This window comes from Humulus lupulus, chromosome 6, assembly GCF_963169125.1.
Source record: "Humulus lupulus chromosome 6, drHumLupu1.1, whole genome shotgun sequence".
In the NCBI taxonomy this organism is placed as follows: Eukaryota; Viridiplantae; Streptophyta; class Magnoliopsida; order Rosales; family Cannabaceae; genus Humulus; species Humulus lupulus.
The window spans coordinates 140,452,962-140,478,873 of NC_084798.1; the positions used below are offsets into that span (position 1 = coordinate 140,452,962).

General features: G+C 42.5%; 68 non-coding genes and 5 pseudogenes across 68 annotated transcripts; all 73 read left to right on the top strand.

Annotated features, from left to right (window-relative positions):
• Positions 1-128: 128 nt before the first annotated feature.
• On the top strand, positions 129-247 carry LOC133786981 (5S ribosomal RNA). Its single transcript, XR_009872118.1, has one exon. It is a non-coding gene; the product is annotated as a 5S ribosomal RNA (ribosomal RNA).
• A 225-nt stretch (positions 248-472) lies between these two features.
• On the top strand, positions 473-591 carry LOC133788171 (5S ribosomal RNA). Its single transcript, XR_009873145.1, has one exon. It is a non-coding gene; the product is annotated as a 5S ribosomal RNA (ribosomal RNA).
• A 226-nt stretch (positions 592-817) lies between these two features.
• LOC133787905 (5S ribosomal RNA) lies at positions 818-936 on the top strand. The gene has a single exon (XR_009872893.1). It is a non-coding gene; the product is annotated as a 5S ribosomal RNA (ribosomal RNA).
• A 221-nt stretch (positions 937-1,157) lies between these two features.
• Positions 1,158-1,276, top strand: LOC133788064 (5S ribosomal RNA). Its single transcript, XR_009873044.1, has one exon. It is a non-coding gene; the product is annotated as a 5S ribosomal RNA (ribosomal RNA).
• A 224-nt stretch (positions 1,277-1,500) lies between these two features.
• On the top strand, positions 1,501-1,619 carry LOC133786614 (5S ribosomal RNA). Its single transcript, XR_009871764.1, has one exon. It is a non-coding gene; the product is annotated as a 5S ribosomal RNA (ribosomal RNA).
• A 224-nt stretch (positions 1,620-1,843) lies between these two features.
• Positions 1,844-1,962, top strand: LOC133786463 (5S ribosomal RNA). The gene has a single exon (XR_009871622.1). It is a non-coding gene; the product is annotated as a 5S ribosomal RNA (ribosomal RNA).
• A 225-nt stretch (positions 1,963-2,187) lies between these two features.
• LOC133787850 (5S ribosomal RNA) lies at positions 2,188-2,306 on the top strand. Its single transcript, XR_009872840.1, has one exon. It is a non-coding gene; the product is annotated as a 5S ribosomal RNA (ribosomal RNA).
• A 224-nt stretch (positions 2,307-2,530) lies between these two features.
• LOC133787999 (5S ribosomal RNA) lies at positions 2,531-2,649 on the top strand. The gene has a single exon (XR_009872983.1). It is a non-coding gene; the product is annotated as a 5S ribosomal RNA (ribosomal RNA).
• Positions 2,650-2,870: 221 nt separating this feature from the next.
• LOC133786349 (5S ribosomal RNA) lies at positions 2,871-2,989 on the top strand. Its single transcript, XR_009871513.1, has one exon. It is a non-coding gene; the product is annotated as a 5S ribosomal RNA (ribosomal RNA).
• A 223-nt stretch (positions 2,990-3,212) lies between these two features.
• On the top strand, positions 3,213-3,331 carry LOC133787126 (5S ribosomal RNA; annotated as a pseudogene).
• Positions 3,332-3,549: 218 nt separating this feature from the next.
• Positions 3,550-3,668, top strand: LOC133787819 (5S ribosomal RNA). Its single transcript, XR_009872810.1, has one exon. It is a non-coding gene; the product is annotated as a 5S ribosomal RNA (ribosomal RNA).
• A 224-nt stretch (positions 3,669-3,892) lies between these two features.
• LOC133786774 (5S ribosomal RNA) lies at positions 3,893-4,011 on the top strand. Its single transcript, XR_009871918.1, has one exon. It is a non-coding gene; the product is annotated as a 5S ribosomal RNA (ribosomal RNA).
• Positions 4,012-4,233: 222 nt separating this feature from the next.
• On the top strand, positions 4,234-4,352 carry LOC133788131 (5S ribosomal RNA). The gene has a single exon (XR_009873107.1). It is a non-coding gene; the product is annotated as a 5S ribosomal RNA (ribosomal RNA).
• A 224-nt stretch (positions 4,353-4,576) lies between these two features.
• On the top strand, positions 4,577-4,695 carry LOC133787992 (5S ribosomal RNA). Its single transcript, XR_009872976.1, has one exon. It is a non-coding gene; the product is annotated as a 5S ribosomal RNA (ribosomal RNA).
• A 224-nt stretch (positions 4,696-4,919) lies between these two features.
• LOC133786545 (5S ribosomal RNA) lies at positions 4,920-5,038 on the top strand. Its single transcript, XR_009871700.1, has one exon. It is a non-coding gene; the product is annotated as a 5S ribosomal RNA (ribosomal RNA).
• Positions 5,039-5,262: 224 nt separating this feature from the next.
• Positions 5,263-5,381, top strand: LOC133787170 (5S ribosomal RNA; annotated as a pseudogene).
• Positions 5,382-5,599: 218 nt separating this feature from the next.
• Positions 5,600-5,718, top strand: LOC133786332 (5S ribosomal RNA). Its single transcript, XR_009871496.1, has one exon. It is a non-coding gene; the product is annotated as a 5S ribosomal RNA (ribosomal RNA).
• Positions 5,719-5,942: 224 nt separating this feature from the next.
• LOC133787202 (5S ribosomal RNA) lies at positions 5,943-6,061 on the top strand. Its single transcript, XR_009872237.1, has one exon. It is a non-coding gene; the product is annotated as a 5S ribosomal RNA (ribosomal RNA).
• Positions 6,062-6,282: 221 nt separating this feature from the next.
• Positions 6,283-6,401, top strand: LOC133788032 (5S ribosomal RNA). Its single transcript, XR_009873014.1, has one exon. It is a non-coding gene; the product is annotated as a 5S ribosomal RNA (ribosomal RNA).
• Positions 6,402-6,626: 225 nt separating this feature from the next.
• LOC133787851 (5S ribosomal RNA) lies at positions 6,627-6,745 on the top strand. The gene has a single exon (XR_009872841.1). It is a non-coding gene; the product is annotated as a 5S ribosomal RNA (ribosomal RNA).
• Positions 6,746-6,968: 223 nt separating this feature from the next.
• LOC133787614 (5S ribosomal RNA) lies at positions 6,969-7,087 on the top strand. Its single transcript, XR_009872623.1, has one exon. It is a non-coding gene; the product is annotated as a 5S ribosomal RNA (ribosomal RNA).
• A 221-nt stretch (positions 7,088-7,308) lies between these two features.
• Positions 7,309-7,427, top strand: LOC133787171 (5S ribosomal RNA; annotated as a pseudogene).
• Positions 7,428-7,644: 217 nt separating this feature from the next.
• Positions 7,645-7,763, top strand: LOC133787820 (5S ribosomal RNA). Its single transcript, XR_009872811.1, has one exon. It is a non-coding gene; the product is annotated as a 5S ribosomal RNA (ribosomal RNA).
• Positions 7,764-7,989: 226 nt separating this feature from the next.
• LOC133786775 (5S ribosomal RNA) lies at positions 7,990-8,108 on the top strand. Its single transcript, XR_009871919.1, has one exon. It is a non-coding gene; the product is annotated as a 5S ribosomal RNA (ribosomal RNA).
• Positions 8,109-8,329: 221 nt separating this feature from the next.
• Positions 8,330-8,448, top strand: LOC133786421 (5S ribosomal RNA). The gene has a single exon (XR_009871583.1). It is a non-coding gene; the product is annotated as a 5S ribosomal RNA (ribosomal RNA).
• A 224-nt stretch (positions 8,449-8,672) lies between these two features.
• LOC133786672 (5S ribosomal RNA) lies at positions 8,673-8,791 on the top strand. Its single transcript, XR_009871818.1, has one exon. It is a non-coding gene; the product is annotated as a 5S ribosomal RNA (ribosomal RNA).
• A 222-nt stretch (positions 8,792-9,013) lies between these two features.
• On the top strand, positions 9,014-9,132 carry LOC133786757 (5S ribosomal RNA). The gene has a single exon (XR_009871902.1). It is a non-coding gene; the product is annotated as a 5S ribosomal RNA (ribosomal RNA).
• Positions 9,133-9,360: 228 nt separating this feature from the next.
• On the top strand, positions 9,361-9,479 carry LOC133787071 (5S ribosomal RNA). The gene has a single exon (XR_009872202.1). It is a non-coding gene; the product is annotated as a 5S ribosomal RNA (ribosomal RNA).
• A 222-nt stretch (positions 9,480-9,701) lies between these two features.
• On the top strand, positions 9,702-9,820 carry LOC133787180 (5S ribosomal RNA; annotated as a pseudogene).
• A 218-nt stretch (positions 9,821-10,038) lies between these two features.
• Positions 10,039-10,157, top strand: LOC133786384 (5S ribosomal RNA). Its single transcript, XR_009871547.1, has one exon. It is a non-coding gene; the product is annotated as a 5S ribosomal RNA (ribosomal RNA).
• Positions 10,158-10,381: 224 nt separating this feature from the next.
• LOC133786790 (5S ribosomal RNA) lies at positions 10,382-10,500 on the top strand. Its single transcript, XR_009871933.1, has one exon. It is a non-coding gene; the product is annotated as a 5S ribosomal RNA (ribosomal RNA).
• A 223-nt stretch (positions 10,501-10,723) lies between these two features.
• On the top strand, positions 10,724-10,842 carry LOC133788038 (5S ribosomal RNA). Its single transcript, XR_009873019.1, has one exon. It is a non-coding gene; the product is annotated as a 5S ribosomal RNA (ribosomal RNA).
• Positions 10,843-11,067: 225 nt separating this feature from the next.
• On the top strand, positions 11,068-11,186 carry LOC133786760 (5S ribosomal RNA). Its single transcript, XR_009871905.1, has one exon. It is a non-coding gene; the product is annotated as a 5S ribosomal RNA (ribosomal RNA).
• A 222-nt stretch (positions 11,187-11,408) lies between these two features.
• On the top strand, positions 11,409-11,527 carry LOC133787083 (5S ribosomal RNA). The gene has a single exon (XR_009872214.1). It is a non-coding gene; the product is annotated as a 5S ribosomal RNA (ribosomal RNA).
• Positions 11,528-11,755: 228 nt separating this feature from the next.
• On the top strand, positions 11,756-11,874 carry LOC133787760 (5S ribosomal RNA). Its single transcript, XR_009872763.1, has one exon. It is a non-coding gene; the product is annotated as a 5S ribosomal RNA (ribosomal RNA).
• Positions 11,875-12,097: 223 nt separating this feature from the next.
• LOC133786768 (5S ribosomal RNA) lies at positions 12,098-12,216 on the top strand. Its single transcript, XR_009871913.1, has one exon. It is a non-coding gene; the product is annotated as a 5S ribosomal RNA (ribosomal RNA).
• A 229-nt stretch (positions 12,217-12,445) lies between these two features.
• On the top strand, positions 12,446-12,564 carry LOC133787030 (5S ribosomal RNA). Its single transcript, XR_009872165.1, has one exon. It is a non-coding gene; the product is annotated as a 5S ribosomal RNA (ribosomal RNA).
• Positions 12,565-12,786: 222 nt separating this feature from the next.
• Positions 12,787-12,905, top strand: LOC133787136 (5S ribosomal RNA; annotated as a pseudogene).
• Positions 12,906-13,125: 220 nt separating this feature from the next.
• Positions 13,126-13,244, top strand: LOC133787821 (5S ribosomal RNA). The gene has a single exon (XR_009872812.1). It is a non-coding gene; the product is annotated as a 5S ribosomal RNA (ribosomal RNA).
• A 227-nt stretch (positions 13,245-13,471) lies between these two features.
• On the top strand, positions 13,472-13,590 carry LOC133786776 (5S ribosomal RNA). The gene has a single exon (XR_009871920.1). It is a non-coding gene; the product is annotated as a 5S ribosomal RNA (ribosomal RNA).
• Positions 13,591-13,812: 222 nt separating this feature from the next.
• Positions 13,813-13,931, top strand: LOC133786442 (5S ribosomal RNA). The gene has a single exon (XR_009871603.1). It is a non-coding gene; the product is annotated as a 5S ribosomal RNA (ribosomal RNA).
• A 225-nt stretch (positions 13,932-14,156) lies between these two features.
• LOC133786765 (5S ribosomal RNA) lies at positions 14,157-14,275 on the top strand. The gene has a single exon (XR_009871910.1). It is a non-coding gene; the product is annotated as a 5S ribosomal RNA (ribosomal RNA).
• Positions 14,276-14,497: 222 nt separating this feature from the next.
• LOC133787684 (5S ribosomal RNA) lies at positions 14,498-14,616 on the top strand. The gene has a single exon (XR_009872688.1). It is a non-coding gene; the product is annotated as a 5S ribosomal RNA (ribosomal RNA).
• Positions 14,617-14,844: 228 nt separating this feature from the next.
• Positions 14,845-14,963, top strand: LOC133786912 (5S ribosomal RNA). Its single transcript, XR_009872052.1, has one exon. It is a non-coding gene; the product is annotated as a 5S ribosomal RNA (ribosomal RNA).
• A 1,094-nt stretch (positions 14,964-16,057) lies between these two features.
• LOC133788006 (5S ribosomal RNA) lies at positions 16,058-16,176 on the top strand. The gene has a single exon (XR_009872989.1). It is a non-coding gene; the product is annotated as a 5S ribosomal RNA (ribosomal RNA).
• Positions 16,177-16,398: 222 nt separating this feature from the next.
• On the top strand, positions 16,399-16,517 carry LOC133786937 (5S ribosomal RNA). Its single transcript, XR_009872075.1, has one exon. It is a non-coding gene; the product is annotated as a 5S ribosomal RNA (ribosomal RNA).
• Positions 16,518-16,743: 226 nt separating this feature from the next.
• Positions 16,744-16,862, top strand: LOC133787201 (5S ribosomal RNA). Its single transcript, XR_009872236.1, has one exon. It is a non-coding gene; the product is annotated as a 5S ribosomal RNA (ribosomal RNA).
• A 224-nt stretch (positions 16,863-17,086) lies between these two features.
• Positions 17,087-17,205, top strand: LOC133786668 (5S ribosomal RNA). Its single transcript, XR_009871814.1, has one exon. It is a non-coding gene; the product is annotated as a 5S ribosomal RNA (ribosomal RNA).
• Positions 17,206-17,427: 222 nt separating this feature from the next.
• Positions 17,428-17,546, top strand: LOC133787978 (5S ribosomal RNA). Its single transcript, XR_009872963.1, has one exon. It is a non-coding gene; the product is annotated as a 5S ribosomal RNA (ribosomal RNA).
• A 227-nt stretch (positions 17,547-17,773) lies between these two features.
• On the top strand, positions 17,774-17,892 carry LOC133787979 (5S ribosomal RNA). Its single transcript, XR_009872964.1, has one exon. It is a non-coding gene; the product is annotated as a 5S ribosomal RNA (ribosomal RNA).
• A 227-nt stretch (positions 17,893-18,119) lies between these two features.
• LOC133788004 (5S ribosomal RNA) lies at positions 18,120-18,238 on the top strand. The gene has a single exon (XR_009872987.1). It is a non-coding gene; the product is annotated as a 5S ribosomal RNA (ribosomal RNA).
• A 228-nt stretch (positions 18,239-18,466) lies between these two features.
• LOC133786424 (5S ribosomal RNA) lies at positions 18,467-18,585 on the top strand. Its single transcript, XR_009871586.1, has one exon. It is a non-coding gene; the product is annotated as a 5S ribosomal RNA (ribosomal RNA).
• A 225-nt stretch (positions 18,586-18,810) lies between these two features.
• LOC133786484 (5S ribosomal RNA) lies at positions 18,811-18,929 on the top strand. The gene has a single exon (XR_009871642.1). It is a non-coding gene; the product is annotated as a 5S ribosomal RNA (ribosomal RNA).
• Positions 18,930-19,155: 226 nt separating this feature from the next.
• On the top strand, positions 19,156-19,274 carry LOC133787937 (5S ribosomal RNA). The gene has a single exon (XR_009872924.1). It is a non-coding gene; the product is annotated as a 5S ribosomal RNA (ribosomal RNA).
• Positions 19,275-19,499: 225 nt separating this feature from the next.
• LOC133788089 (5S ribosomal RNA) lies at positions 19,500-19,618 on the top strand. The gene has a single exon (XR_009873068.1). It is a non-coding gene; the product is annotated as a 5S ribosomal RNA (ribosomal RNA).
• Positions 19,619-19,840: 222 nt separating this feature from the next.
• LOC133787852 (5S ribosomal RNA) lies at positions 19,841-19,959 on the top strand. The gene has a single exon (XR_009872842.1). It is a non-coding gene; the product is annotated as a 5S ribosomal RNA (ribosomal RNA).
• Positions 19,960-20,182: 223 nt separating this feature from the next.
• On the top strand, positions 20,183-20,301 carry LOC133786525 (5S ribosomal RNA). Its single transcript, XR_009871681.1, has one exon. It is a non-coding gene; the product is annotated as a 5S ribosomal RNA (ribosomal RNA).
• A 227-nt stretch (positions 20,302-20,528) lies between these two features.
• Positions 20,529-20,647, top strand: LOC133787826 (5S ribosomal RNA). The gene has a single exon (XR_009872817.1). It is a non-coding gene; the product is annotated as a 5S ribosomal RNA (ribosomal RNA).
• Positions 20,648-20,870: 223 nt separating this feature from the next.
• Positions 20,871-20,989, top strand: LOC133786333 (5S ribosomal RNA). Its single transcript, XR_009871497.1, has one exon. It is a non-coding gene; the product is annotated as a 5S ribosomal RNA (ribosomal RNA).
• Positions 20,990-21,211: 222 nt separating this feature from the next.
• LOC133786719 (5S ribosomal RNA) lies at positions 21,212-21,330 on the top strand. Its single transcript, XR_009871863.1, has one exon. It is a non-coding gene; the product is annotated as a 5S ribosomal RNA (ribosomal RNA).
• Positions 21,331-21,555: 225 nt separating this feature from the next.
• LOC133788091 (5S ribosomal RNA) lies at positions 21,556-21,674 on the top strand. Its single transcript, XR_009873070.1, has one exon. It is a non-coding gene; the product is annotated as a 5S ribosomal RNA (ribosomal RNA).
• Positions 21,675-21,896: 222 nt separating this feature from the next.
• On the top strand, positions 21,897-22,015 carry LOC133787853 (5S ribosomal RNA). The gene has a single exon (XR_009872843.1). It is a non-coding gene; the product is annotated as a 5S ribosomal RNA (ribosomal RNA).
• A 223-nt stretch (positions 22,016-22,238) lies between these two features.
• Positions 22,239-22,357, top strand: LOC133786526 (5S ribosomal RNA). Its single transcript, XR_009871682.1, has one exon. It is a non-coding gene; the product is annotated as a 5S ribosomal RNA (ribosomal RNA).
• A 227-nt stretch (positions 22,358-22,584) lies between these two features.
• On the top strand, positions 22,585-22,703 carry LOC133787854 (5S ribosomal RNA). Its single transcript, XR_009872844.1, has one exon. It is a non-coding gene; the product is annotated as a 5S ribosomal RNA (ribosomal RNA).
• Positions 22,704-22,926: 223 nt separating this feature from the next.
• LOC133786527 (5S ribosomal RNA) lies at positions 22,927-23,045 on the top strand. The gene has a single exon (XR_009871683.1). It is a non-coding gene; the product is annotated as a 5S ribosomal RNA (ribosomal RNA).
• A 227-nt stretch (positions 23,046-23,272) lies between these two features.
• Positions 23,273-23,391, top strand: LOC133787827 (5S ribosomal RNA). The gene has a single exon (XR_009872818.1). It is a non-coding gene; the product is annotated as a 5S ribosomal RNA (ribosomal RNA).
• Positions 23,392-23,614: 223 nt separating this feature from the next.
• Positions 23,615-23,733, top strand: LOC133786334 (5S ribosomal RNA). Its single transcript, XR_009871498.1, has one exon. It is a non-coding gene; the product is annotated as a 5S ribosomal RNA (ribosomal RNA).
• A 222-nt stretch (positions 23,734-23,955) lies between these two features.
• Positions 23,956-24,074, top strand: LOC133786863 (5S ribosomal RNA). The gene has a single exon (XR_009872004.1). It is a non-coding gene; the product is annotated as a 5S ribosomal RNA (ribosomal RNA).
• A 226-nt stretch (positions 24,075-24,300) lies between these two features.
• LOC133786703 (5S ribosomal RNA) lies at positions 24,301-24,419 on the top strand. The gene has a single exon (XR_009871847.1). It is a non-coding gene; the product is annotated as a 5S ribosomal RNA (ribosomal RNA).
• Positions 24,420-24,642: 223 nt separating this feature from the next.
• On the top strand, positions 24,643-24,761 carry LOC133787855 (5S ribosomal RNA). The gene has a single exon (XR_009872845.1). It is a non-coding gene; the product is annotated as a 5S ribosomal RNA (ribosomal RNA).
• Positions 24,762-24,983: 222 nt separating this feature from the next.
• On the top strand, positions 24,984-25,102 carry LOC133788176 (5S ribosomal RNA). The gene has a single exon (XR_009873150.1). It is a non-coding gene; the product is annotated as a 5S ribosomal RNA (ribosomal RNA).
• Positions 25,103-25,328: 226 nt separating this feature from the next.
• Positions 25,329-25,447, top strand: LOC133787856 (5S ribosomal RNA). The gene has a single exon (XR_009872846.1). It is a non-coding gene; the product is annotated as a 5S ribosomal RNA (ribosomal RNA).
• A 223-nt stretch (positions 25,448-25,670) lies between these two features.
• On the top strand, positions 25,671-25,789 carry LOC133786544 (5S ribosomal RNA). The gene has a single exon (XR_009871699.1). It is a non-coding gene; the product is annotated as a 5S ribosomal RNA (ribosomal RNA).
• The last annotated feature ends 123 nt before the right edge of the window (positions 25,790-25,912 follow it).

The following is a 25,912-nucleotide window of genomic DNA, read 5'->3' on the forward strand; positions in this document are numbered from 1 at the left end:
TGTTTCGCTTGAGGGGTTAACACCGTGGTCACTAACAAGCAGCGAATAAGAAGTTCCTAGACGATCCGAGGGAGAAAAGATAGGACACACGCGTTCGCTATAAATGAATATTGCGGACCAAACATTCTGGGTGCGATCATACCAGCACTAATGCACCGAATCCCATCAGAACTACGCAGATAAGCCTGCTTGGGCGAGAGTAGTATTAGGATGGGTGACCTCTTGGGAAGTCCTCGTGTAGCACCCTTAAAAACAACATTTTTTTTTTTTTTGTTCTTCAAAAACCCACTTACGGCTCAAAAGTTTGTATTTTCTGTTTTAAATCTTGAAAGAGACATTTGTTCTGTTTCCCTTGAGGGGTTAACACCGTGGTCACTAACAAGCAGCGAATAAGAAGTTCCTAGTTGATCCGAGGGAGAAAAGGGAGGACACACGCTTTCGCTATAAATGAATATTGCGGACCAAACATTACGGGTGCGATCATACCAGCACTAATGCACCGGATCCCATCAGAACTCCGCAGTTAAGCATGCTTGGGCGAGAGTAGTATTAGGATGGGTGACCTCTTGGGAAGTCCTCGTGTAGCACCCCTAAAAACAACATTTTATTTTTTTTTTGTTCTTCAAAAACCCACTTACGGCTCAAAAGTTTGTAATTTCTGTTTGAAATCTTTAAAGAGATATTTATTCCGTTTCCCTTGAGGGGTTAACACCGTGGTCACTAACAAGCAGCGAATAAGAAGTTCCTAGATGATCCAAGGCAGAAATGGGAGTACACACGCGTTCGCTATAAATGAATATTGCGGACCAAACATTCCGGGTGCGTTCATACCAGAACTAATGCACTGGATCCCATCAGAACTCCGCAGTTAAGCGTGCTTGGGCGAGAGTAGTACTAGGATGGGTGACCTCCTGGGAAGTCCTCGTGTTGCACCCCTGAAAACATTATTGTTTTTTTGTTCTTCAAAAACCCACTTACTGCTCAAAAGTTTGTATTTTCTGTTTCAAATCTTTAAAGAGTCATTTATTCCGTTTCCCTTGAGGGGTTAACACCGTGGTCACTAAGAAGCAGCGAATAAGAAGTTCCTAGTTGATCCGAGGGAGAAAAGGGAGGACACACGCGTTCGCTATAAATGAATATTGCGGACCAAACATTCCGGGTGCGATCATACCAGCACTAATGCACCGGATCCCATCAGAACTCCGCAGTTAAGCATGCTTGGGCGAGAGTAGAACTAGGATGGGTGACCTCCTGGGAAGTCCTCGTGTTGCACCCCTGAAAACATCATTTTTTTTTTTTTGTTCTTCAAAAACCCACTTACGGCTCAAAAGTTTGTATTTTCTGTTTTAAATCTTGAAAGAGATATTTATTCTGTTTCCCTTGAGGGGTTAACACCGTGGTCACTAACAAGCAGCGAATAAGAAGTTCCTAGTTGATCCGAGGGAGAAAAGGGAGGACACACGCTTTCGCTATAAATGAATATTGCGGACCAAACATTCCGGGTGCGATCATACCAGCACTAATGCACCGGATCCCATCAGAACTCCGCAGTTAAGCATGCTTGGGTGAGAGTAGTATTAAGATGGGTGACCTCTTGGGAAGTCCTCGTGTGGCACCCCCATAAACAACATTTTTTTTTTTTTGTTCTTCAAAAACCCACTTACGGCTCGAAAGTTTGTAATTTCTGTTTGAAATCTTTAAAGAGACATTTATTCCGTTTCCCATGAGGGGTTGACACCGTGGTCACTAACAAGCAGCGAATAAGAAGTTCCTAGATGATCCAAGGCTGAAATGGGAGGACACACGCGTTCGCTATAAATGAATATTGCGGACCAAACATTCCGGGTGCGATCATACCTGCATTAATGCACCGGATCCCATCAGAACTCCGCAGTTAAGCGTGCTTGGGCGAGAGTAGTACTATGATGGGTGACCTCCTGGGAAATCCTCGTGTTGCACCCCTGAAAACATCATTTTTTTTTTTTTTGTTCTTCAAAAACCCACTTACGGCTCAAAAGTTTGTATTTTCAATTTTAAATCTTTAAAGAGTCATTTATTCCATTTCCCTTGAGGGGTTAACACCGTGGTCACTAACAAGCAGCGAAGAAGAAGTTCCGAGTTGAGCCGAGGGAGAAAAGGGAGGACACACGCGTTCGCTATAAATGAATAATGGGGACCAAACATTCCGGGTGCGATCATACCAGTACTAATCCACCGGATCCCATCAGAACTCTGCAGTTAAGCGTGCTTGGGCGAGAGTAGTACTAGGATGGGTGACCTCCTGAGAAGTCCTCGTGTTGCACCCCTGAAAACATCATTTTTTTTTTTTTGTTCTTCAAAAACCCACTTACGGCTCAAAAGTTTGTATTTTCTGTTTTAAATCTTGAAAGAGACATTTATTCTGTTTCCCTTGATGGGTAAACACCGTGGTCACAAACAAGCAGCGAATAAGAAGTTCCTAGTTGATCCGAGGGAGAAAAGGGAGGACACACGCTTTCGCTATAAATGAATATTGCGGACCAAACATTCCGGGTTCGATCATACCTGCACTAATGCACCGGATCCCATCAGAACTCCGCAGTTAAGCGTGTTTGGGCGAGAGTAGTACTAGGATGGGTGACCTCCTGGGAAGTCCTCGTGTTGCACCCCTGAAAACATTATTGTTTTCTTGTTCTTCAAAAACCCACTTACTGCTCAAAAGTTTGTATTTTCTGTTTCAAATCTTTAAAGAGTCATTTATTCCGTTTCCCTTGAGGGGTTAACACCGTGGTCACTAACAAGCAGCGAATAAGAAGTTCCTAGTTGATCCGAGGGAGAAAAGGGAGGACACACGCGTTCGCTATAAATGAATATTGCGGACCAAACATTCCGGGTTCGATCATACCAGCACTAATGCACCGGATCCCATCAGAACTCCGCAGTTAAGCGTGCTTGGGCGAGAGTAGTACTAGGATGGGTGACCTCCTTGGAAGTCCTCGTGTTGCACCACTGAAAACATCATTTTTTTTTTTTGTTCTTCAAAAATCCACTTACGGCTCAAAAGTTTGTATTTTTTGTTTTAAATCTTTAAAGAGTCATTTATTCTGTTTCCCTTGAGGGGTTAACACCCTGGTCACTAACAAGCAGCGAATAAGAAGTTCCTAGTTAATCTGAGGGAGAAAAGGGAGGACACACGCGTTCGTTATAAATGAAAATTGCGGACCAAACATTCCGGGTGCGATCATACAAGCACTAATGCAACGGATCCAATCAGAACTCCGCACTTAAGCGTACTTCAGCGAGAGTAGTACTAGGATGGGTGACCTCCTAGGAAGTTCTCGTGTTGCACCCCTGAAAACATCATTTTTTTTTTCTTCAACAATCTACTTACGTCTCAAAAGATTGTATTTTCTGTTTTAAATCTTTAAAGAGTCATTTATTCCGTTTCCCTTGAAGGGTTAACACCGTGGTCACTAACAAGCAGCGAATAAGAAGTTCCTAGTTGATCAGAGGGAGAAAAGGGAGGACACACGCGTTCGCTATAAATGAATATTGCGGACCAAACATTCCGGTTGCCATCATACCAGCACTAATGCACCGGATCCCATCCGAACTCCGCAGTTAAGCGTGCTTGGGCGAGAGTAGTACTAGGATGGGTGACCTCCTGGGAAGTCCTCGTGTTGCACCCCTGAAAACATCATTTTTTTTTTTTTGTTCTTCAAAAATCCACTTACGGCTCAAAAGTTTGTATTTTCTGTTTTAAATCTTTGAAGAGTCATTTATTCTGTTTCCCTTGAGGGGTTAACACCATGGTCACTAAGAAGCAGCGAATAAGAAGTTCCTAGTTAATCTGGGGGAGAAAGGGGAGGACACACGCGTTCGTTATAAATGAATATTGCGGACCAAACATTCGGGGTGCGATCATACCAGCACTAATGCACCGGATCCCATCTGAACTCCGCAGTTAAGCGTACTTCAGCGAGAGTAGTACTAGGATGGGTGACCTCCTAGGAAGTTCTCGTGTTGCATCCCAGAAAACATCATTTTTTTTTTTGTTCTTCAAAAATCCACTTACGGCTCAAAAGTTTGTATTTTCTGTTTTAAATCTTTAAAGAGTCATTTATTCCGTTTCCCTTGAGGGGTTAACACCGTGGTCACTAACAAGCAGCGAATAAGGAGTTCCTAGTAGATCCGAGGGAGAAAAGGGAGGACACACGCGTACGCTATAAATGAATATTGCGGACCAAACATTTCGGGTGCGATCATACCAGAACTAATGCACTGGATCCCATCAGAACTCCGCAGTTAAGCGTGCTTGGGCGAGAGTGGTACTAGGATGGGTCACCTCCTGGGAAGTCCTCGTGTTGCACCCCTGAAAACATCATTTTTTTTTTTTTGTACCTCAAAAATCCACTTACGGCTCAAAAGTTTGTATTTTCTGTTTTAAATCTTTAAAGAGTCATTTATTCCGTTTCCCTTGAGGGGTTAACACCGTGGTCACAAACAAGCAGCGAATAAGAAGTTCCTAGTCGATCCGAGGGAGAAAAGGGAGGACACTCGCGTTCGCTATAAATGAATATTGCGGACCAAACATTCCGGGGGCGATCATACCAGCACTAATGCACCGGATCCCATCAGAACTCCGCAGTTAAGCGTGCTTGGGCGAGAGTAGTACTAGGATGGGTGACCTCCTTGGAAGTCCTCGTGTTGCACCACTGAAAACATCATTTTTTTTTTTTTGTTCTTCAAAAATCCACTTACGGCTCAAAAGTTTGTATTTTTTGTTTTAAATCTTTAAAGAGTCATTTATTCTGTTTCCCTTGAGGGGTTAACACCGTGGTCACTAACAAGCAGCGAATAAGAAGTTCCTAGTTAATCTGAGGGAGAAAAGGGAGGACACACGCGTTCGTTATAAATGAAAATTGCGGACCAAACATTCCGGGTGCGATCATACCAGCACTAATGCACCGGATCCCATCAGAACTCCGCAGTTAAGCATGCTTGGGTGAGAGTAGTATTAGGATGGGTGACCTCTTGGGAAGTCCTCGTGTGGCACCCCCAAAAACAACATTTTTTTTTTTTTGTTCTTCAAAAACCCACTTACGGCTCAAAAGTTTGTAATTTCTGTTTGAAATCTTTAAAGAGTCATTTATTCTGTTTCCCTTGAGGGGTTAACACCCTGGTCACTAACAAGCAGCGAATAAGAAGTTCCTAGTTAATCTGAGGGAGAAAAGGGAGGACACACGCGTTCGTTATAAATGAAAATTGCGGACCAAACATTCCGGGTGCGATCATACAAGCACTAATGCAACGGATCCAATCAGAACTCCACACTTAAGCGTACTTCACCGAGAGTAGTACTAGGATGGGTGACCTCCTAGGAAGTTCTCGTGTTGCACCCCTTAAAACATCATTTTTTTTTTCTTCAAAAATCTACTTACGTCTCAAAAGATTGTATTTTCTGTTTTAAATCTTTAAAGAGTCATTTATTCCGTTTCCCTTGAAGGGTTAACACCGTGGTCACTAACAAGCAGCGAATAAGAAGTTCCTAGTTGATCAGAGGGAGAAAAGGGAGGACACACGCATTCGCTATAAATGAATATTGCGGACCAAACATTCCGGTTGCCATCATACCAGCACTAATGCACCGGATCCCATCCAAACTCCGCAGTTAAGCGTGCTTGGGCGAGAGTAGTACTAGGATGGGTGACCTCCTGGGAAGTCCTCGTGTTGCACCCCTGAAAACATCATTTTTTTTTTTTTGTTCTTCAAAAACCCACTTACGGCTCAAAAGTTTGTATTTTCTGTTTTAAATCTTGAAAGAGACATTTATTCTGTTTCCCTTGAGGGGTTAACACCGTGGTCACTAACAAGCAGCGAATAAGAAGTTCCTAGTTGATCCGAGGGAGAAAAGGGAGGACACACGCTTTCGCTATAAATGAATATTGCGGACCAAACATTCCGGGTGCGATCATACCAGCACTAATGCACCGGATCCCATCAGAACTCCGCAGTTAAGCGTGCTTGGGCGAGAGTAGTACTAGGATGGGTGACCTCCTTGGAAGTCCTCGTGTTGCACCACTGAAAACATCATTTTTTTTTTGTTCTTCAAAAACCCACTTACGGCTCAAGAGTTTGTAATTTCTGTTTGAAATCTTTAAAGAGACATTTATTCCGTTTCCCATGAGGGGTTAACACCGTGGTCACTTACAAGCAGCGAATAAGAAGTTCCTAGATGATCCAAGGCTGAAATGGGAGGACACACGCGTTCGCTATAAATGAATATTGCGGACCAAACATTCCGGGTGCGATCATACCTGCATTAATGCACCGGATCCCATCAGAACTCCGCAGTTAAGCGTGCTTGGGCGAGAGTAGTACTATGATGGGTGACCTCCTGGGAAGTCCTCGTGTTGCACCCCTGAAAACATCATTTTTTTTTTTTTTGTTCTTCAAAAACCCACTTACGGCTCAAAAGTTTGTATTTTCAATTTTAAATCTTTAAAGAGTCATTTATTCCATTTCCCTTGAGGGGTTAACACCGTGGTCACTAACAAGCAGCGAAGAAGAAGTTCCGAGTTGAGCCGAGGGTGAAAAGGGAGGACACACGCGTTCGCTATAAATGAATAATGGGGACCAAACATTCCGGGTGCGATCATACCAGTACTAATCCACCGGATCCCATCAGAACTCTGCAGTTAAGCGTGCTTGGGCGAGAGTAGTACTAGGATGGGTGACCTCCTGAGAAGTCCTCGTGTTGCACCCCTGAAAACATCATTTTTTTTTTTTGTTCTTCAAACACCCACTTACGGCTCAAAAGTTTGTATTTTCTGTTTTAAATCTTGAAAGAGACATTTATTCTGTTTCCCTTGATGGGTAAACACCGTGGTCACAAACAAGCAGCGAATAAGAAGTTCCTAGTTGATCCGAGGGAGAAAAGGGAGGACACACGCTTTCGCTATAAATGAATATTGCGGACCAAACATTCCGGGTTCGATCATACCTGCACTAATGCACCGGATCCCATCAGAACTCCGCAGTTAAGCGTGCTTGGGCGAGAGTAGTACTAGGATGGGTGACCTCCTGGGAAGTCCTCGTGTTGCACCCCTGAAAACATTATTGTTTTTTTGTTCTTCAAAAACCCACTTACTGCTCAAAAGTTTGTATTTTCTGTTTCAAATCTTTAAAGAGTCATTTATTCCGTTTCCCTTGAGGGGTTAACACCGTGGTCACTAACAAGCAGCGAATAAGAAGTTCCTAGTTAATCTGAGGGAGAAAAGGGAGGACACACGCGTTCGTTATAAATGAAAATTGCGGACCAAACATTCCGCGTGCGATCATACCAGCACTAATGCAACGGATCCAATCAGAATTCCGCACTTAAGCGTACTTCAGCGAGAGTAGTACTAGGATGGGTGACCTCCTAGGAAGTTCTCGTGTTGCACCCCTGAAAACATCATTTTTTTTTCTTCAAAAATCTACTTACGTCTCAAAAGATTGTATTTTCTGTTTTAAATCTTTAAAGAGTCATTTATTCCGTTTCCCTTGAAGGGTTAACACCGTGGTCACTAACAAGCAGCGAATAAGAAGTTCCTAGTTGATCAGAGGGAGAAAAGGGAGGACACACGCGTTCGCTATAAATGAATATTGCGGACCAAACATTCCGGTTGCCATCATACCAGCACTAATGCACCGGATCCCATCCGAACTCCGCAGTTAAGCGTGCTTGGGCGAGAGTAGTACTAGGATGGGTGACCTCCTGGGAAGTCCTCGTGTTGCACCCCTGAAAACATCATTTTTTTTTTTTTTTGTTCTTCAAAAATCCACTTACGGCTCAAAAGTTTGTATTTTCTGTTTTAAATCTTTGAAGAGTCATTTATTCTGTTTCCCTTGAGGGGTTAACACCATGGTCACTAAGAAGCAGCGAATAAGAAGTTCCTAGTTAATCTGGGGGAGAAAGGGGAGGACACACGCGTTCGTTATAAATGAATATTGCGGACCAAACATTCGGGGTGCGATCATACCAGCACTAATGCACCGGATCCCATCTGAACTCCGCAGTTAAGCGTACTTCAGCGAGAGTAGTACTAGGATGGGTGACCTCCTAGGAAGTTCTCGTGTTGCATCCCTGAAAACATCATTTTTTTTTTCTTCTTCAAAAATCCACTTACGGCTCAAAAGTTTGTATTTTCAGTTTTAAATCTTTAAAGAGTCATTTATTCCGTTTCCCTTGAGGGGTTAACACCGTTGTCACTAACAAGCAGCGAATAAGGAGTTCCTAGTAGATCCGAGGGAGAAAAGGGAGGACACACGCGTACGCTATAAATGAATATTGCGGACCAAACATTCCGGGTGCGATCATACCAGAACTAATGCACTGGATCCCATCAGAACTCCGCAGTTAAGCTTGCTTGGGCGAGAGTGGTACTAGGATGGGTGACCTCCTGGGAAGTCCTCGTGTTGCACCCCTGAAAACATCATTTTTTTTTTTTTGTACTTCAAATATCCACTTACGGCTCAAAAGTTTGTATTTTCTGTTTTAAATCTTTAAAGAGTCATTTATTCCGTTTCCCTTGACGGGTTAACACCGTGGTCACAAACAAGCAGCGAATAAGAAGTTCCTAGTCGATCCGAGGGAGAAAAGGGAGGACACTCGCGTTCGCTATAAATGAATATTGCGGACCAAACATTCCGGGGGCGATCATACCAGCACTAATGCACCGGATCCCATCAGAACTCTGCAGTTACGCGTGCTTGGGCGAGAGTAGTACTAGGATGCGTGATCTCCTGGGAAGTCCTCGTGTTGCACCCCTGAAAACATCATTTTTTTTTTTGTTCTTCAAAAACCCACTTAGGGCTCAAAAGTTTGTATTTTCTGTTTTAAATCTTTAAAGAGTCATTTATTCCGTTTCCCTTGAGGGATTAACACCGTGGTCACTAACAAGCAGCGAATAAGAAGTTCCTAGTTGATTCGTGGGAGAAAAGGGAGGACACACGCGTTCGCTATAAATGAATACTGCGGACCAAACATTCCGGGTGCGATTATACCAGCACTAATGCACCGGATCCCATCAGAGCTCCGCAGTTAAGCGTGCTTGGGCGAGAGTAGTACTAGGATGGGTGACCTCCTGGGAAGTCCTCGTGTTGCACCCCTGAAAACATCTTTCTTTTTTTTTTTTTTTGTTCTTCAAAAATCCACTTACTGCTCAAAATTTTGTATTTTCTGTTTTAAATCATTAAAGAGTCATTTATTCCGTTTCCCTTTAGGTGTTAACACCGTGGTCACTAACAAGCAGCGAATAAAAGTTCCTAGTTGATCAGAGGGAGAAAAGGGAGGACACACGCGTTCGCTATAAATGAATATTACGGACCAAACATTCCGGGTGCGATCATACCAGAACTAATGCACCGGATCCCATCAGAATTCCGCAGTTAAGTGTGCTTGGGAGACAGTAGTACTAGGATGGGTGATCTCTTGGGAAGTCCTCGTGTTGCGCCCCTGAAAACATCATTTTTTTTTTTGTTCTTCAAAAATCCACTTACGGCTCAAAAGTTTGTATTTTTTGTTTTAAATCTTTAAAGAGTCATTTATTCTGTTTCCCTTGAGGGGTTAACACCGTGGTCACTAACAAGAAGCGAATAAGAAGTTCCTAGTTAATCTGAGGGAGAAAAGGGAGGACACACGCGTTCGTTATAAATGAATATTGCGGACCAAACATTCCGGGAGCGATCATACCAGCACTAATGCAACGGATCCAATCAGAACTCCCCAGTTAAGCGTACTTCAGCGAGAGTAGTACTAGGATGGGTGAACTCCTAGGAAGTTCTCGTGTTGCACCCCTGAAAACATCATTTTTTTTTTCTTCAAAAATCTACTTACGTCTCAAAAGATTGTATTTTTTGTTTTAAATCTTTAAAGAGTCATTTATTCCGTTTCCCTTGAAGGGTTAACACCGTGGTCACTAAGAAGCAGCGAATAAGAAGTTCCTAGTTGATCAGAGGGAGAAAAGGGAGGACACACGCGTTCGCTATAAATGAATATTGCGGACAAAACATTCCGGTTGCCTTCATACCAGCACTAATGCACCGGATCCCATCCGAACTCCGCAGTTAAGCGTGCTTGGGCGAGAGTAGTACTAGGATGGGTGACCTCCTAAGAAGTCCTCGTGTTGCACCCCTGAAAACATCATTTTTTTTTTTTTGTTCTTCAAAAATCCACTTACGGCTCAAAAGTTTGTATTTTCTGTTTTAAATCTTTGAAGAGTCATTTATTCTGTTTCCCTTGAGGGGTTAACACCATGGTCACTAAGAAGCAGCGAATAAGAAGTTCCTAGTTAATCTGGGGGAGAAAGGGGAGGACACACGCGTTCGTTATAAATGAATATTGCGGACCAAACATTCGGGGTGCGATCATACCTGCACTAATGCACCGGATCCCATCTGAACTCCGCAGTTAAGAGTACTTCAGCGAGAGTAGTACTAGGATGGGTGACCTCCTAGGAAGTTCTCGTGTTGCATCCCTGAAAACATCATTTTTTTTTTTTGTTCTTCAAAAATCCACTTACGGCTCAAAAGTTTGTATTTTCTGTTTTAAATCTTTAAAGAGTCATTTATTCCGTTTCCCTTGAGGGGTTAACACCGTGGTCACTAACAAGCAGCGAATAAGAAGTTCCTAGTAGATCCGAGGGAGAAAAGGGAGGACACACGCGTACGCTATAAATGAATATTGCGGACCAAACATTCCGGGTGCGATCATACCAGAACTAATGCACCGGATCCCCTCAGAACTCCGCAGTTAAGCGTGCTTGGGCGAGAGTGGTACTAGGATGGGTGACCTCCTGGGAAGTCCTCGTGTTGCACCCCTGAAAACATCATTTCTTTTTTTTTTGTACTTCAAAAATCCACTTACTGCTCAAAAGTTTGTATTTTCTGTTTTAAATCTTTAAAGAGTCATTTATTCCGTTTCCCTTGAGGGGTTAACACCGTGGTCACAAACAAGCAGCGAATAAGAAGTTCCTAGTCGATCCGAGGGAGAAAAGGGAGGACACTCGCGTTCGCTATAAATGAATATTGCGGACCAAACATTCCGGGGGCGATCATACCAGCACTAATGCACCGGATCCCATCAGAACTCTGCAGTTAAGCGTGCTTGGGGGAGAGTAGTACTAGGATGCGTGATCTCCTGGGAAGTCCTCGTGTTGCACCCCTGAAAACATTATTTTTTTTTTTGTTCTTCAAAAACCCACTTAGGGCTCAAAAGTTTGTATTTTCTGTTTTAAATCTTTAAAGAGACATTTATTCCGTTTCCCTTGAGGGGTTAACACCGTGGTCACTAACAAGCAGCGAATAAGAAGTTCCTAGTTGATTCGTGGGAGAAAAGGGAGGACACACGCGTTCGCTATAAATGAATATTGCGGACCAAACATTCCGGGTGCGATTATACCAGCACTAATGCACCGGATCCCATCAGAGCTCCGAAGTTAAGCGTGCTTGGGCGAGAGTAGTACTAGGATGGGTGACCTGCTGGGAAGTCCTCGTGTTGCACCCCTGAAAACATCTTTTTTTTTTTTTTTTTTGTTCTTCAAAAATCCACTTACGGCTCAAAATTTTGTATTTTCTGTTTTAAATCATTAAAGAGTCATTTATTCCGTTTCCCTTTAGGTGTTAACACCGTGGTCCCTAACAAGCAGCGAATAAGAAGTTCCTTGTTGATCCGAGGGAGAAAAGGGAGGACACACGCGTTTGCTATAAATGAATATTGCGGACCAAACATTCCGGGTGCGATCATACCCGCACTAATGCACCGGATCCCATCAGAACTCCGCAGTTAAGCGTGCTTGGGCGAGAGTAGTACTAGGATGGGTGACCTCCTGGGAAGTCCTCGTGTTGCACCCCTGAAAACATAATTTTTTTTTTTTATTCTTCAAAAACCCACTTAGGGCTCAAAAGTTTGTATTTTCTGTTTTAAATCTTTAAAGAGTCATTTATTCCGTTTCCCTTGAGGGATTAACACCGTGGTCACTAACAAGCAGCGAATAAGAAGTTCCTAATTGATTCGTGGGAGAAAAGGGAGGACACACGCGTTCGCTATAAATGAATATTGCGGACCAAACATTCCGGGTGCGATTATACCAGCACTAATGCACCGGATCCCATCAGAGCTCCGCAGTTAAGCGTGCTTGGGCGAGAGTAGTACTAGGATGGGTGACCTCCTGGGAAGTCCTCGTGTTGCACCCCTGAAAACAACTTTCTTTTTTTTTTTTTTTGTTCTTCAAAAATCCACTTACTGCTCAAAATTTTGTATTTTCTGTTTTAAATCATTAAAGAGTCATTTATTCCGTTTCCCTTTAGGTGTTAACACCGTGGTCACTAACAAGCAGCGAATAAGAAGTTCCTAGTTGATCAGAGGGAGAAAAGGGAGGACACACGCGTTCGCTATAAATGAATATTGCGGACCAAACATTACGGGTGCGATCATACCAGAACTAATGCACCGGATCCCATCAGAATTCCGCAGTTAAGCGTGCTTGGGAGACAGTAGTACTAGGATGGGTGATCTCCTGGGAAGTCCTCGTGTTGCGCCCCTGAAAACATCATTTTTTTTTTTGTTCTTCAAAAATCCACTTACGGCTCAAAAGTTTGTATTTTTTGTTTTAAATCTTTAAAGAGTCATTTATTCTGTTTCCCTTGAGGGGTTAACACCGTGGTCACTAACAAGCAGCGAATAAGAAGTTCCTAGTTAATCTGAGGGAGAAAAGGGAGGACACACGCGTTCGTTATAAATGAATATTGCGGACCAAACATTCCGGGTGCGATCATACCAGCACTAATGCAACGGATCCAATCAGAACTCCGCAGTTAAGCGTACTTCAGCGAGAGTAGTACTAGGATGGGTGAACTCCTAGGAAGTTCTCGTGTTGCACCCCTGAAAACATCATTTTTTTTTTTTCTTCAAAAATCTACTTACGTCTCAAAAGATTGTATTTTCTGTTTTAAATCTTTAAAGAGTCATTTATTCCGTTTCCCTTGAAGGGTAAACACCGTGGTCACTAACAAGCAGCGAATAAGAAGTTCCTAGTTGCTCAGAGGGAGAAAAGGGAGGACACACGCGTGCGCAATAAATGAATATTGCGGACCAAACATTCCGGTTGCCATCATACCAGCACTAATGCACCGGATCCCATCCGAACTCCGCAGTTAAGCGTGCTTGGGCGAGAGTAGTACTAGGATGGGTGACCTCCTGGGAAGTCCTCGTGTTGCACCCCTGAAAACATCATTTTTTTTTTTTTTTTGTTCTTCAAAAATCCACTTACGGCTCAAAAGTTTGTATTTTCTGTTTTAAATCTTTGAAGAGTCATTTATTCTGTTTCCCTTGAGGGGTTAACACCATGGTCACTAAGAAGCAGCGAATAAGAAGTTCCTTGTTAATCTGGGGGAGAAAGGGGAGGACACACGCGTTCGTTATAAATGAATATTGCGGACCAAACATTCGGGGTGCGATCATACCAGCACTAATGCACCGGATCCCATCTGAACTCCGCAGTTAAGCGTACTTCAGCGAGAGTAGTACTAGGATGGGTGACCTCCTAGGAAGTTCTCGTGTTGCATCCCTGAAAACATCATTTTTTTTTTTGTTCTTCAAAAATCCACTTACGGCTCAAAAGTTTGTATTTTCTGTTTTAAATCTTTAAAGAGTCATTTATTCCGTTTCCCTTGAGGGGTTAACACCGTGGTCACTAACAAGCAGCGAATAAGAAGTTCCTAGTAGATCCGAGGGAGAAAAGGGAGGACACACGCGTACGCTATAAATGAATATTGCGGACCAAACATTCCGGGTGCTATCATACCAGAACTAATGCACCGGATCCCATCAGAACTCCGCAGTTAAGCATGCTTGGGCGAGAGTGGTACTAGGATGGGTGACCTCCTGGGAAGTCCTCGTGTTGCACCCCTGAAAACATCATTTCTTTTTTTTTTGTACTTCAAAAATCCACTTACGGCTCAAAAGTTTGTATTTTCTGTTTTAAATCTTTAAAGAGTCATTTATTCCGTTTCCCTTGAGGGGTTAACACCGTGGTCACAAACAAGCAGCGAATAAGAAGTTCCTAGTCGATCCGAGGGAGAAAAGGGAGGACACTCGCGTTCGCTATAAATGAATATTGCGGACCAAACATTCCGGGGGCGATCATACCAGCACTAATGCACCGGATCCCATCAGAACTCTGCAGTTAAGCGTGCTTGGGCGAGAGTAGTACTAGGATGCGTGATCTCCTGGGAAGTCCTCGTGTTGGACCCCTGAAAACATCATTTTTTTTTTTGTTCTTCAAAAACCCACTTAGGGCTCAAAAGTTTGTATTTTCTGTTTTAAATCTTTAAAGAGACATTTATTCCGTTTCCCTTGAGGGGTTAACACCGTGGTCACTAACAAGCAGCGAATAAGAAGTTCCTAGTTGATTCGTGGGAGAAAAGGGAGGACACACGCGTTCGCTATAAATGAATATTGCGGACCAAACATTCCGGGTGCGATTATACCAGCACTAATGCACCGGATCCCATCAGAGCTCCGCAGTTAAGCGTGCTTGGGCGAGAGTAGTACTAGGATGGGTGACCTCCTAGGAAGTCCTCGTGTTGCACCCCTGAAAACAACTTTTTTTTTTTTTTTTTTGTTCTTCAAAAATCCACTTACGGCTCAAAATTTTGTATTTTCTGTTTTAAATCATTAAAGAGTCTTTTATTCCGTTTCCCTTTAGGTGTTAACACCGTGGTCCCTAACAAGCAGCGAATAAGAAGTTCCTTGTTGATCCGAGGGAGAAAAGGGAGGACACACGCGTTTGCTATAAATGAATATTGCGGACCAAACATTCCGGGTGCGATCATACCAGCACTAATGCACCGGATCCCATCAGAACTCCGCAGTTAAGCGTGCTTGGGCGAGAGTAGTACTAGGATGGGTGACCTCCTGGGAAGTCCTCGTGTTGCACTCCTGAAAACATAATTTTTTTTTTTATTCTTCAAAAATCCACTTACGGCTCAAAAGTTTGTATTTTCTGTTTTAAATCTTTAAAGAGTCATTTATTCCGTTTCCCTTGAGGGGTTAACACCGTGGTCATTAACAAGCAGCGAATAATTTCTCAAAAAAATGCTGTTTTGGAAACTAATTCTATGTTAAGTACCATTTTTTTCAAAAGGTTCATGTTTTATTTTGCTATTTCAAACAAAATAAACTGATATAATGGGTGAGTGATGTATGAAAATCGTTGTTGTTGATGTATTTGTTAATTATACTCCCATGAAACTTCAAAAGTTTACTTCCTTTTATGTCTCACGAAATGTTTAAGAAAAATTAAGATATCCATATTGTATGTTAATTTGTCTTGGTAATGTTGGTTTTTTTGCCACTTGGTCAGAGGTTCAACTCTATGAAACGTCTTTTCTTTATTTTATTTTTTTCAATTTTGATCTTTAGTTTTGTTTTATGGTTGTCCTGGTCAAAAGGGTAGAATAATTTACATAGTAATTCATTATACAAACAAATCCGAATAAAAAACAATCATTCCATCTATAAAATGGTGTTTTAAAATTCAATTTTTTGTTTATCAAAACCGGGTTTAAGGGCATAATATGTTTTAATAAGTTGAGGCAGCTGAAAAATGTGACCGATATTTTATAATTTGTATCGTGTAATAGGAACTAAAGATTAGTTTTGTTTAATTTTTGGTTTAAAAAAGAAAGTAGAATAATTCATAAAACAAACAACTCTAAATAAAAAAACAATCATTTTATCAATAAATTGTGTTTTTATATTAAATTTTTTGTTCATCAAAACAGGGTTTAAGGGCACAATTGAATCTTTTAACAAAAGGCGTTTTTTTTTTTTTGTTCTTCAAAAATCCATTTACGGCTCAAAAGTTTGTATTTTCTATTTTAAATCATTAAAGAGTCATTTATTTTGTTTCCCTTGAGGGGTTAACAACGTGGTCACTAACAAGCAGCGAATAAGAAGTTCCTAGTTGATCCGAGGGAGAAAAGGGACGACACACGCGTTCACTATAAATGAATATTGTGGTCCAAACATTCTGGGTGAGATCATACCAGCACTAATGCACCGGATCCCATCAGAACTCCGCAGTTAACCGTGCTTGGGCGAGAGAAGTACTAGGATGGGTGACCTCCTGGGAAGTCCTCGTGTTGCACCCCTGAAAACATCTTTTTTTTTTTTCTTCTTCAAAAACCAACTTACGTCTCAAAAGTTTGTATTTTCTGTTTTAAATCTTTAAAGAGTCATTTATTCTGTTTCCCTTGAGGGGTTAACACCATGGTCACTAACAAGCAGCGAATAAGAAGTACCTAGTTGATCTGAGGGAGAAAAGGGAGGACACACGCGTTCGCTATAAATGAATATTGCGGACCAAACATTCCGAGTACGATCATACCAGAACTAATGCACCGGATCCCATCAGAACTCCGCAGTTAAGCGTACTTCAGCGAGAGTAGTACTAGGATGGGTGACCTCCTGGGAAGTTCTCGTGTTGCACCCCTGAAAACATCATTTTTTTTTTTTTTTGTTCTTCAAAAATCCACTTACGGCTCAAAAGTTTGTATTTTCTGTTTTAAATCTTTAAAGTGTCATTTATTCCGTTTCCCTTGAGGGGTTAACACCGTGGTCACTAACAAGCAGCGAATAAGAAGTCCCTAGTTGATCCGAGGGAGAAAAGGGAGGACACACGCGTTCGCTATAAATGAATATTGCGGACAAAACATTCCGGGTGCGATCATACCAGCACTAATGCACCGGATCCCATCAGAACTCCGCAGTTAAGCGTGCTTGGGCGAGAGTGGTACTAGGATGGGTGTCCTCCCGGGAAGTCCTCGTATTGCACCCCTGAAAACATAATTTTTTTTTTTTTGTTCTTCAAAAATCCACTTACGGATCAAAAGTTTGTATTTATTATTTTAAATCTTTAAAGAGTCATTTATTCCGTTTCCCTTGAGGGGTTAACACCGTGGTCTCTAACAAGCAGCGAATAAGAAATTCCTAGTCGATTAGAGGGAGAAAAGGGAGGACACTCGCGTTCACTATAAATGAATATTGCGGACCAAACATTTCGGGTGCGATCATACCAGCACTAATGCACCGGATCCCATCAGAACTCCGCAGTTAAGCGTGCTTGGGCGAGAGTAGAACAAGGATGGGTTACCTCCTGGGAAGTCCCCGTTTTGCACCCCTGAAAACATCATTTTTTTTTTTGTTCTTCAAAAATCCACTTACGGCTCAAAAGTTTGTATTTTCTGTTTTAAATCTTTAAAGAGTCATTTATTCTGTTTCCCTTGAGGGGTTAACACCGTGGTCACTAACAAGCAGCGAATAAGAAGTTCCTAGTTGATTCGTGGGAGAAAAGGGAGGAGACACGCGTTCGCTATAAATGAATATTGCGGACCAAACATTCCGGGTGCGATTATACCAGCACTAATGCACCGGATCCCATCAGAGCTCCGCAGTTATGCGTGCTTGGGCGAGAGTAGTACTAGGATGGGTGACCTCCTGGGAAGTCCTCGTGTTGCACCCCTGAAAACATCTTTTTTTTTTTTTTTTTGTTCTTCAAAAATCCACTTACGGCTCAAAAGTTTGTATTTTTTTTATTAAATCTTTAAAGAGTCATTTATTCTGCTTCCCTTGAGGGGTTAACACCGTGGTCACTAACAAGCAGCGAATAAGAAGTTCCTAGTTGATTCGTGGGAGAAAAGGGAGGAGACACGCGTTCGCTATAAATGAATATTGCGGACCAAACATTCCGGGTGCGATTATACCAGCACTAATGCACCGGATCCCATCAGAGCTCCGCAGTTATGCGTGCTTGGGCGAGAGTAGTACTAGGATGGGTGACCTCCTGGGAAGTCCTCGTGTTGCACCCCTGAAAACATCTTTTTTTTTTTTTTTTTGTTCTTCAAAAATCCACTTACGGCTCAAAAGTTTGTATTTTTTTTATTAAATCTTTAAAGAGTCATTTATTCTGTTACCCTTGAGGGGTTAACACCGTGGTCACTAACAAGCCGCGAATAAGAAGTTCCTAGTTGATACGAGGGAGAAAAGGGAGGACACACGCTTTCGCTATAAATGAATATTGCAGACCAAACATTCTGGGTGTGATCATACCAGCACTAATGCACCGGATCCCATCAGAACTCCGCAGCTAAGCGTGCTTGGGCAAGAGTAGTACTAGGATGGGTGACCTCCTGGGAAGTCCTCGTGTGGCACCCCTGAAAACATCATTTTTTTTTTTTTTTTTGTTTTTCAAAAATCCACTTACTTCTCAAAAGTTTGTATTTTCTGTTTTAAATCATTAAAGAGTCATTTATTCCGTTTCCCTTTAGATGTTAACACCGTGGTCACTAACAAGCAGCGAATAAGAAGTTCCTTGTTGATCCGAGGGAGAAAAGGGAGGACACACGCGTTCGCTATAAATGAATATTGCGGACCAAACATTCCGGGTGCGATCAAACCAGTACTAATGCACCGGATCCCATCAGAACTCCGCAGTTAAGCGTTCTTGGGCGAGAGTAGTACTAGGATGGTTCTCCTCCTGGGAAGTCCTCGTGTTGCACCCCTGAAAACATCATATTTTTTTTTTTTGTTCTTCAAAAATCCACTTACGGCTCAAAAGTTTGTATTTTCTGTTTTAAATCTTTAAAGAGTCATTTATTCCGTTTCCCTTGAGGGGTTAACACCGTGGTCACTAACAAGCAGCGAATAAGAAGTTCCTAGTCGATCAGAGGGAGAAAAGGGAGGAAACTCGCGTTCACTATAAATGAATATTGCAGACCAAACATTTCGGGTGCGATCATACCAGCACTAATGCACCGGATCCCATCAGAACTCCGCAGTTAAGCGTACTTCAGCGAGAGTAGTACTAGGATGGGTGACCTCCTGGGAAGTTCTCGTGTTGCACCCCTGAAAACATCATTTTTTTTTTTTTTTGTTCTTCAAAAATCCACTTACGGCTCAAAAGTTTGTATTTTCTGTTTTAAATCTTTAAAGTGTCATTTATTCCGTTTCCCTTGAGGGGTTAACACCGTGGTCACTAACAAGCAGCGAATAAGAAGTCCCTAGTTGATCCGAGGGAGAAAAGGGAGGACACACGCGTTCGCTATAAATGAATATTGCGGACAAAACATTCCGGGTGCGATCATACCAGCACTAATGCACCGGATCCCATCAGAACTCCGCAGTTAAGCGTGCTTGGGCGAGAGTGGTACTAGGATGCGTGACCTCCTGGGAAGTCCTCGTGTTGCACCCCTGAAAACATCATTTTTTTTTTTTCTGTTATTCAAAAACCCACTTAGGGCTCAAAAGTTTGTATTTTCTGTTTTAAATCTTTAAAGAGTCATTTATTCCGTTTCCTTTGAGGGGTTAACACCGTGGTCACTAACAAGCAGCGAATAAGAAGTTCCTAGTTGATCCGAGGGAGAAAAGGGAGGACACACGCGTTCACTATAAATGAATATTGCGGACCGAACATTCCGGGTGCGATCATACCTGCACTAATGCACCGGATCCCATCAGAACTCTGCAGTTAAGCGTACTTGGGCAAGAGTAGTACTAGGATGGGTGACCTCCTGGGAAGTCCTCGTGTTGCACCCCTGAAAACATCATTTTTTTTTTTGTTCTTCAAAAATCCACTTACGTCTCAAAAGTTTGTATTTTCTGTTTTAAATCATTAAAGAGTCATTTATTCCGTTTCCCTTTAGGGGTTAACACCGTGGTCACTAACAAGCAGCGAATAAGAAGTTCCTAGTTGATCCGAGGGAGAAAACGGAGGACACACGCGTTCTCTATAAATGAATATTGCGGACCAAACATTCCGGGTGCGATCATACCAGTACTAATCCACCGGATCCCATCAGAACTCTGCAGTTAAGCGTGCTTGGGCGAGAGTAGTACTAGGATGGGTGACCTCCTGAGAAGTCCTCGTGTTGCACCCCTGAAAACATCATTTTTTTTTTTTGTTCTTCAAAAACCCACTTACGGCTCAAAAGTTTGTATTTTCTGTTTTAAATCATGAAAGAGACATTTATTCTGTTTCCCTTGAGGGGTTAACACCGTGGTCACTAACAAGCAGCGAATATGAAGTTCATAGTTGATCCGAGGGAGAAAAAGGAGGACGCACGCGTTTGCTATTAATGAATATTGCGGACCAAACATTCCGGGTTCTATCATACCAGCACTAATGCACCGGATCCCATCAGAACTCTGCAGTTAAGCGTGCTTGGGCGAGAGTAGTACTAGGTTGGGTGACCTCTTGGGAAGTCCTCGTGTTGCACCCCTGAAAAACATCATTTTTTTTTTTTTTTGTTCTTCAAAAATCCACTTACGTCTCAAAAGTTTGTATTTTCTGTTTTAAATCATTAAAGAGTCATTTATTCTGTTTCCCTTTAGGGGTTAACACCGTGGTCACTAACAAGCAGCGAATAAGAAGTTCCTAGTTGATCCGAGGGAGAAAACGGAGGACACACGCGTTCTCTATAAATGAATATTGCGGACCAAACATTCCGGGTGCGATCATACCAGTACTAATCCACCGGATCCCATCAGAACTCTGCAGTTAAGCGTGCTTGGGCGAGAGTAGTACTAGGATGGGTGACCTCCTGAGAAGACCTCGTGTTGCACCCCTGAAAACATCATTTTTTTTTTTTGTTCTTCAAAAACCCACTTACGGCTCAAAAGTTTGTATTTTCTGTTTTAAATCTTGAAAGAGACATTTATTCTGTTTCCCTTGAGGGGTTAACACCGTGGTCACTAACAAGCAGCGAATAAGAAGTTCCTAGTCGATCAGAGGGAGAAAAGGGAGGAAACTCGCGTTCACTATAAATGAATATTGCAGACCAAACATTTCGGGTGCGATCATACCAGCACTAATGCACCGGATCCCATCAGAACTCCGCAGTTAAGCGTGCTTGGGCGAGAGTAGTACTAGGACGGGTTACCTCATGGGATGTCCCCGTGTTGCACCCCTGAAAACATCATTTTTTTTTTTGTTCTTCAAAAATCCACTTACGGCTCAAAAGTTTGTATTTTCTGTTTTAAATCTTTAAAGAGTCATTTATTCCGTTTCCCTTGAGGGGTTAACACCGTGGTCACTAACCAGCAGCGAATAAGAAGGTCCTAGACGATCCGAGGGAGAAAAGGGAGTACACTCGCGTTCGCTATAAATGAATATTGCGGACCAAACATTCCGGGTGCGATCATACCTGCACTAATGCACCGCATCCCATCAGAACTCTGCAGTTAAGCGTGCTTGGGCGAGAGTAGTACTAGGATGCGTGACCTCCTGGGAAGTCCTCGTGTTGCACCCCTGAAAACATCATTTTTTTTTTTTCTGTTATTCAAAAACCCACTTAGGGCTCAAAAGTTTGTATTTTCTGTTTTAAATCTTTAAAGAGTCATTTATTCCGTTTCCTTTGAGGGGTTAACACCGTGGTCACTAACAAGCAGCGAATAAGAAGTTCCTAGTTGATCCGAGGGAGAAAAGGGAGGACACACGCGTTCACTATAAATGAATATTGCGGACCGAACATTCCGGGTGCGATCATACCTGCACTAATGCACCGGATCCCATCAGAACTCTGCAGTTAAGCGTACTTGGGCAAGAGTAGTACTAGGATGGGTGACCTCCTGGGAAGTCCTCGTGTTGCACCCCTGAAAACATCATTTTTTTTTTTGTTCTTCAAAAATCCACTTACGTCTCAAAAGTTTGTATTTTCTGTTTTAAATCATTAAAGAGTCATTTATTCCGTTTCCCTTTAGGGGTTAACACCGTGGTCACTAACAAGCAGCGAATAAGAAGTTCCTAGTTGATCCGAGGGAGAAAACGGAGGACACACGCGTTCTCTATAAATGAATATTGCGGACCAAACATTCCGGGTGCGATCATACCAGTACTAATCCACCGGATCCCATCAGAACTCTGCAGTTAAGCGTGCTTGGGCGAGAGTAGTACTAGGATGGGTGACCTCCTGAGAAGTCCTCGTGTTGCACCCCTGAAAACATCATTTTTTTTTTTTGTTCTTCAAAAACCCACTTACGGCTCAAAAGTTTGTATTTTCTGTTTTAAATCATGAAAGAGACATTTATTCTGTTTCCCTTGAGGGGTTAACACCGTGGTCACTAACAAGCAGCGAATATGAAGTTCATAGTTGATCCGAGGGAGAAAAAGGAGGACGCACGCGTTTGCTATTAATGAATATTGCGGACCAAACATTCCGGGTTCTATCATACCAGCACTAATGCACCGGATCCCATCAGAACTCTGCAGTTAAGCGTGCTTGGGCGAGAGTAGTACTAGGTTGGGTGACCTCTTGGGAAGTCCTCGTGTTGCACCCCTGAAAAACATCATTTTTTTTTTTTTTTGTTCTTCAAAAATCCACTTACGTCTCAAAAGTTTGTATTTTCTGTTTTAAATCATTAAAGAGTCATTTATTCTGTTTCCCTTTAGGGGTTAACACCGTGGTCACTAACAAGCAGCGAATAAGAAGTTCCTAGTTGATCCGAGGGAGAAAACGGAGGACACACGCGTTCTCTATAAATGAATATTGCGGACCAAACATTCCGGGTGCGATCATACCAGTACTAATCCACCGGATCCCATCAGAACTCTGCAGTTAAGCGTGCTTGGGCGAGAGTAGTACTAGGATGGGTGACCTCCTGAGAAGTCCTCGTGTTGCACCCCTGAAAACATCATTTTTTTTTTTTGTTCTTCAAAAACCCACTTACGGCTCAAAAGTTTGTATTTTCTGTTTTAAATCATGAAAGAGACATTTATTCTGTTTCCCTTGAGGGGTTAACACCGTGGTCACTAACAAGCAGCGAATATGAAGTTCATAGTTGATCCGAGGGAGAAAAAGGAGGACGCACGCGTTTGCTATTAATGAATATTGCGGACCAAACATTCCGGGTTCTATCATACCAGCACTAATGCACCGGATCCCATCAGAACTCTGCAGTTAAGCGTGCTTGGGCGAGAGTAGTACTAGGTTGGGTGACCTCTTGGGAAGTCCTCGTGTTGCACCCCTGAAAAACATCATTTTTTTTTTTTTTTGTTCTTCAAAAATCCACTTACGTCTCAAAAGTTTGTATTTTCTGTTTTAAATCATTAAAGAGTCATTTATTCTGTTTCCCTTTAGGGGTTAACACCGTGGTCACTAACAAGCAGCGAATAAGAAGTTCCTAGTTGATCCGAGGGAGAAAACGGAGGACACACGCGTTCTCTATAAATGAATATTGCGGACCAAACATTCCGGGTGCGATCATACCAGTACTAATCCACCGGATCCCATCAGAACTCTGCAGTTAAGCGTGCTTGGGCGAGAGTAGTACTAGGATGGGTGACCTCCTGAGAAGACCTCGTGTTGCACCCCTGAAAACATCATTTTTTTTTTTTGTTCTTCAAAAACCCACTTACGGCTCAAAAGTTTGTATTTTCTGTTTTAAATCTTGAAAGAGACATTTATTCTGTTTCCCTTGAGGGGTTAACACCGTGGTCACTAACAAGCAGCGAATAAGAAGTTCCTAGTCGATCAGAGGGAGAAAAGGGAGGAAACTCGCGTTCACTATAAATGAATATTGCAGACCAAACATTTCGGGTGCGATCATACCAGCACTAATGCACCGGATCCCATCAGAACTCCGCAGTTAAGCGTGCTTGGGCGAGAGTAGTACTAGGACGGGTTACCTCATGGGATGTCCCCGTGTTGCACCCCTGAAAACATCATTTTTTTTTTTGTTCTTCAAAAATCCACTTACGGCTCAAAAGTTTGTATTTTCTGTTTTAAATCTTTAAAGAGTCATTTATTCCGTTTCCCTTGAGGGGTTAACACCGTGGTCACTAACCAGCAGCGAATAAGAAGGTCCTAGACGATCCGAGGGAGAAAAGGGAGTACACTCGCGTTCGCTATAAATGAATATTGCGGACCAAACATTTCGGGTGCGATCATACCTGCACTAATGCACCGCATCCCATCAGAACTCCGCAGTTAAGCGTGCTTGGGCGAGAGTAGTACTAGGATGCGTGACCTCCTGGGAAGTCCTCGTGTTCCACCCCTGAAAACATCATTTTTTTTTTTTTCTGTTCTTCAAAAACCCTCTTAGGGCTCAAAAGTTTGTATTTTCTGTTTTAAATCTTTAAAGAGTCATTTATTCCGTTTCCTTTGAGGGGTTAACACCGTGCTCACTAACAAGCAGCGAATAAGAAGTTCCTAGTTGATCCGAGGGAGAAAAGGGAGGACACACGCGTTCGCTATAAATGAATATTGCGGACCGAACATTCCGGGTGCGATCATACCAGCACTAATGCACCGGATCCCATCAGAACTCTGTAGTTAAGCATACTTGGGCAAGAGTAGTACTAGGACGGGTGACCTCCTGGGAAGTCCTCGTGTTGCACCCCTGAAAACATCATCTTTTTTTTTTGTTCTTCAAAAATCCACTTACGTCTCAAAAGTTGGTATTTTCTGTTTTAAATCATTAAAGAGTCATTTATTCCGTTTCCCTTTAGGGGTTAACACCGTGGTCACTAACAAGCAGCGAATAAGAAGTTTCTAGTTGATCCGAGGGAGAAAACGGAGGACACACGCGTTCTCTATAAATGAATATTGCGGACCAAACATTCCGGGTGCGATCATACCAGTACTAATCCACCGGATCCCATCAGAACTCTGCAGTTAAGCGTGCTTGGGCGAGAGTAGTACTAGGATGGGTGACCTCCTGAGAAGTCCTCGTGTTGCACCCCTGAAAACATCATTTTTTTTTTTGTTCTTCAAAAACCCACTTACGGCTCAAAAGTTTGTATTTTCAGTTTTAAATCTTGAAAGAGACATTTATTCTGTTTCCCTTGAGGGGTTAACACCGTGGTCACTAACAAGCAGCGAATAAGAAGTTCATAGTTGATCCGAGGGAGAAAAAGGAGGACGCACGCGTTTGCTATTAATGAATATTGCGGACCAAACATTCCGGGTTCTATCATACCAGCACTAATGCACCGGATCCCATCAGAACTCCGCAGTTAAGCGTGCTTGGGCGAGAGTAGTACTAGGTTGGGTGACCTCTTGGGAAGTCCTCGTGTTGCACCCCTGAAAAACATCATTTTTTTTTTTTTTGTTCTTCAAAAATCCACTTACGTCTCAAAAGTTTGTATTTTCTGTTTTAAATCATTAAAGAGTCATTTATTCTGTTTCCCTTTAGGGGTTAACACCGTGGTCACTAACAAGCAGCGAATAAGAAGTTCCTAGTTGATCCGAGGGAGAAAACGGAGGACACACGCGTTCTCTATAAATGAATATTGCGGACCAAACATTCCGGGTGCGATCATACCAGTACTAATCCACCGGATCCCATCAGAACTCTGCAGTTAAGCGTGCTTGGGCGAGAGTAGTACTAGGATGGGTGACCTCCTGAGAAGTCCTCGTGTTGCACCCCTGAAAACATCATTTTTTTTTTTTGTTCTTCAAAAACCCACTTACGGCTCAAAAGTTTGTATTTTCTGTTTTAAATCTTGAAAGAGACATTTATTCTGTTTCCCTTGAGGGGATAACACCGTGGTCACTAACAAGCAGCGAATAAGAAGTTCCTAGTCGATCAGAGGGAGAAAAGGGAGGAAACTCGCGTTCACTATAAATGAATATTGCAGACCAAACATTTCGGGTGCGATCATACCAGCACTAATGCACCGGATCCCATCAGAACTCCGCAGTTAAGCGTGCTTGGGCGAGAGTAGTACTTGGATGGGTTACCTCATGGGAAGTCCCCGTGTTGCACCCCTGAAAACATCATTTTTTTTTTTTGTTCTTCAAAAATCCACTTACGACTCAAAAGTTTGAATTTTCTGTTTTAAATCTTTAAAGAGTCATTTATTCCGTTTCCCTTGAGGGGTTAACACCGTGG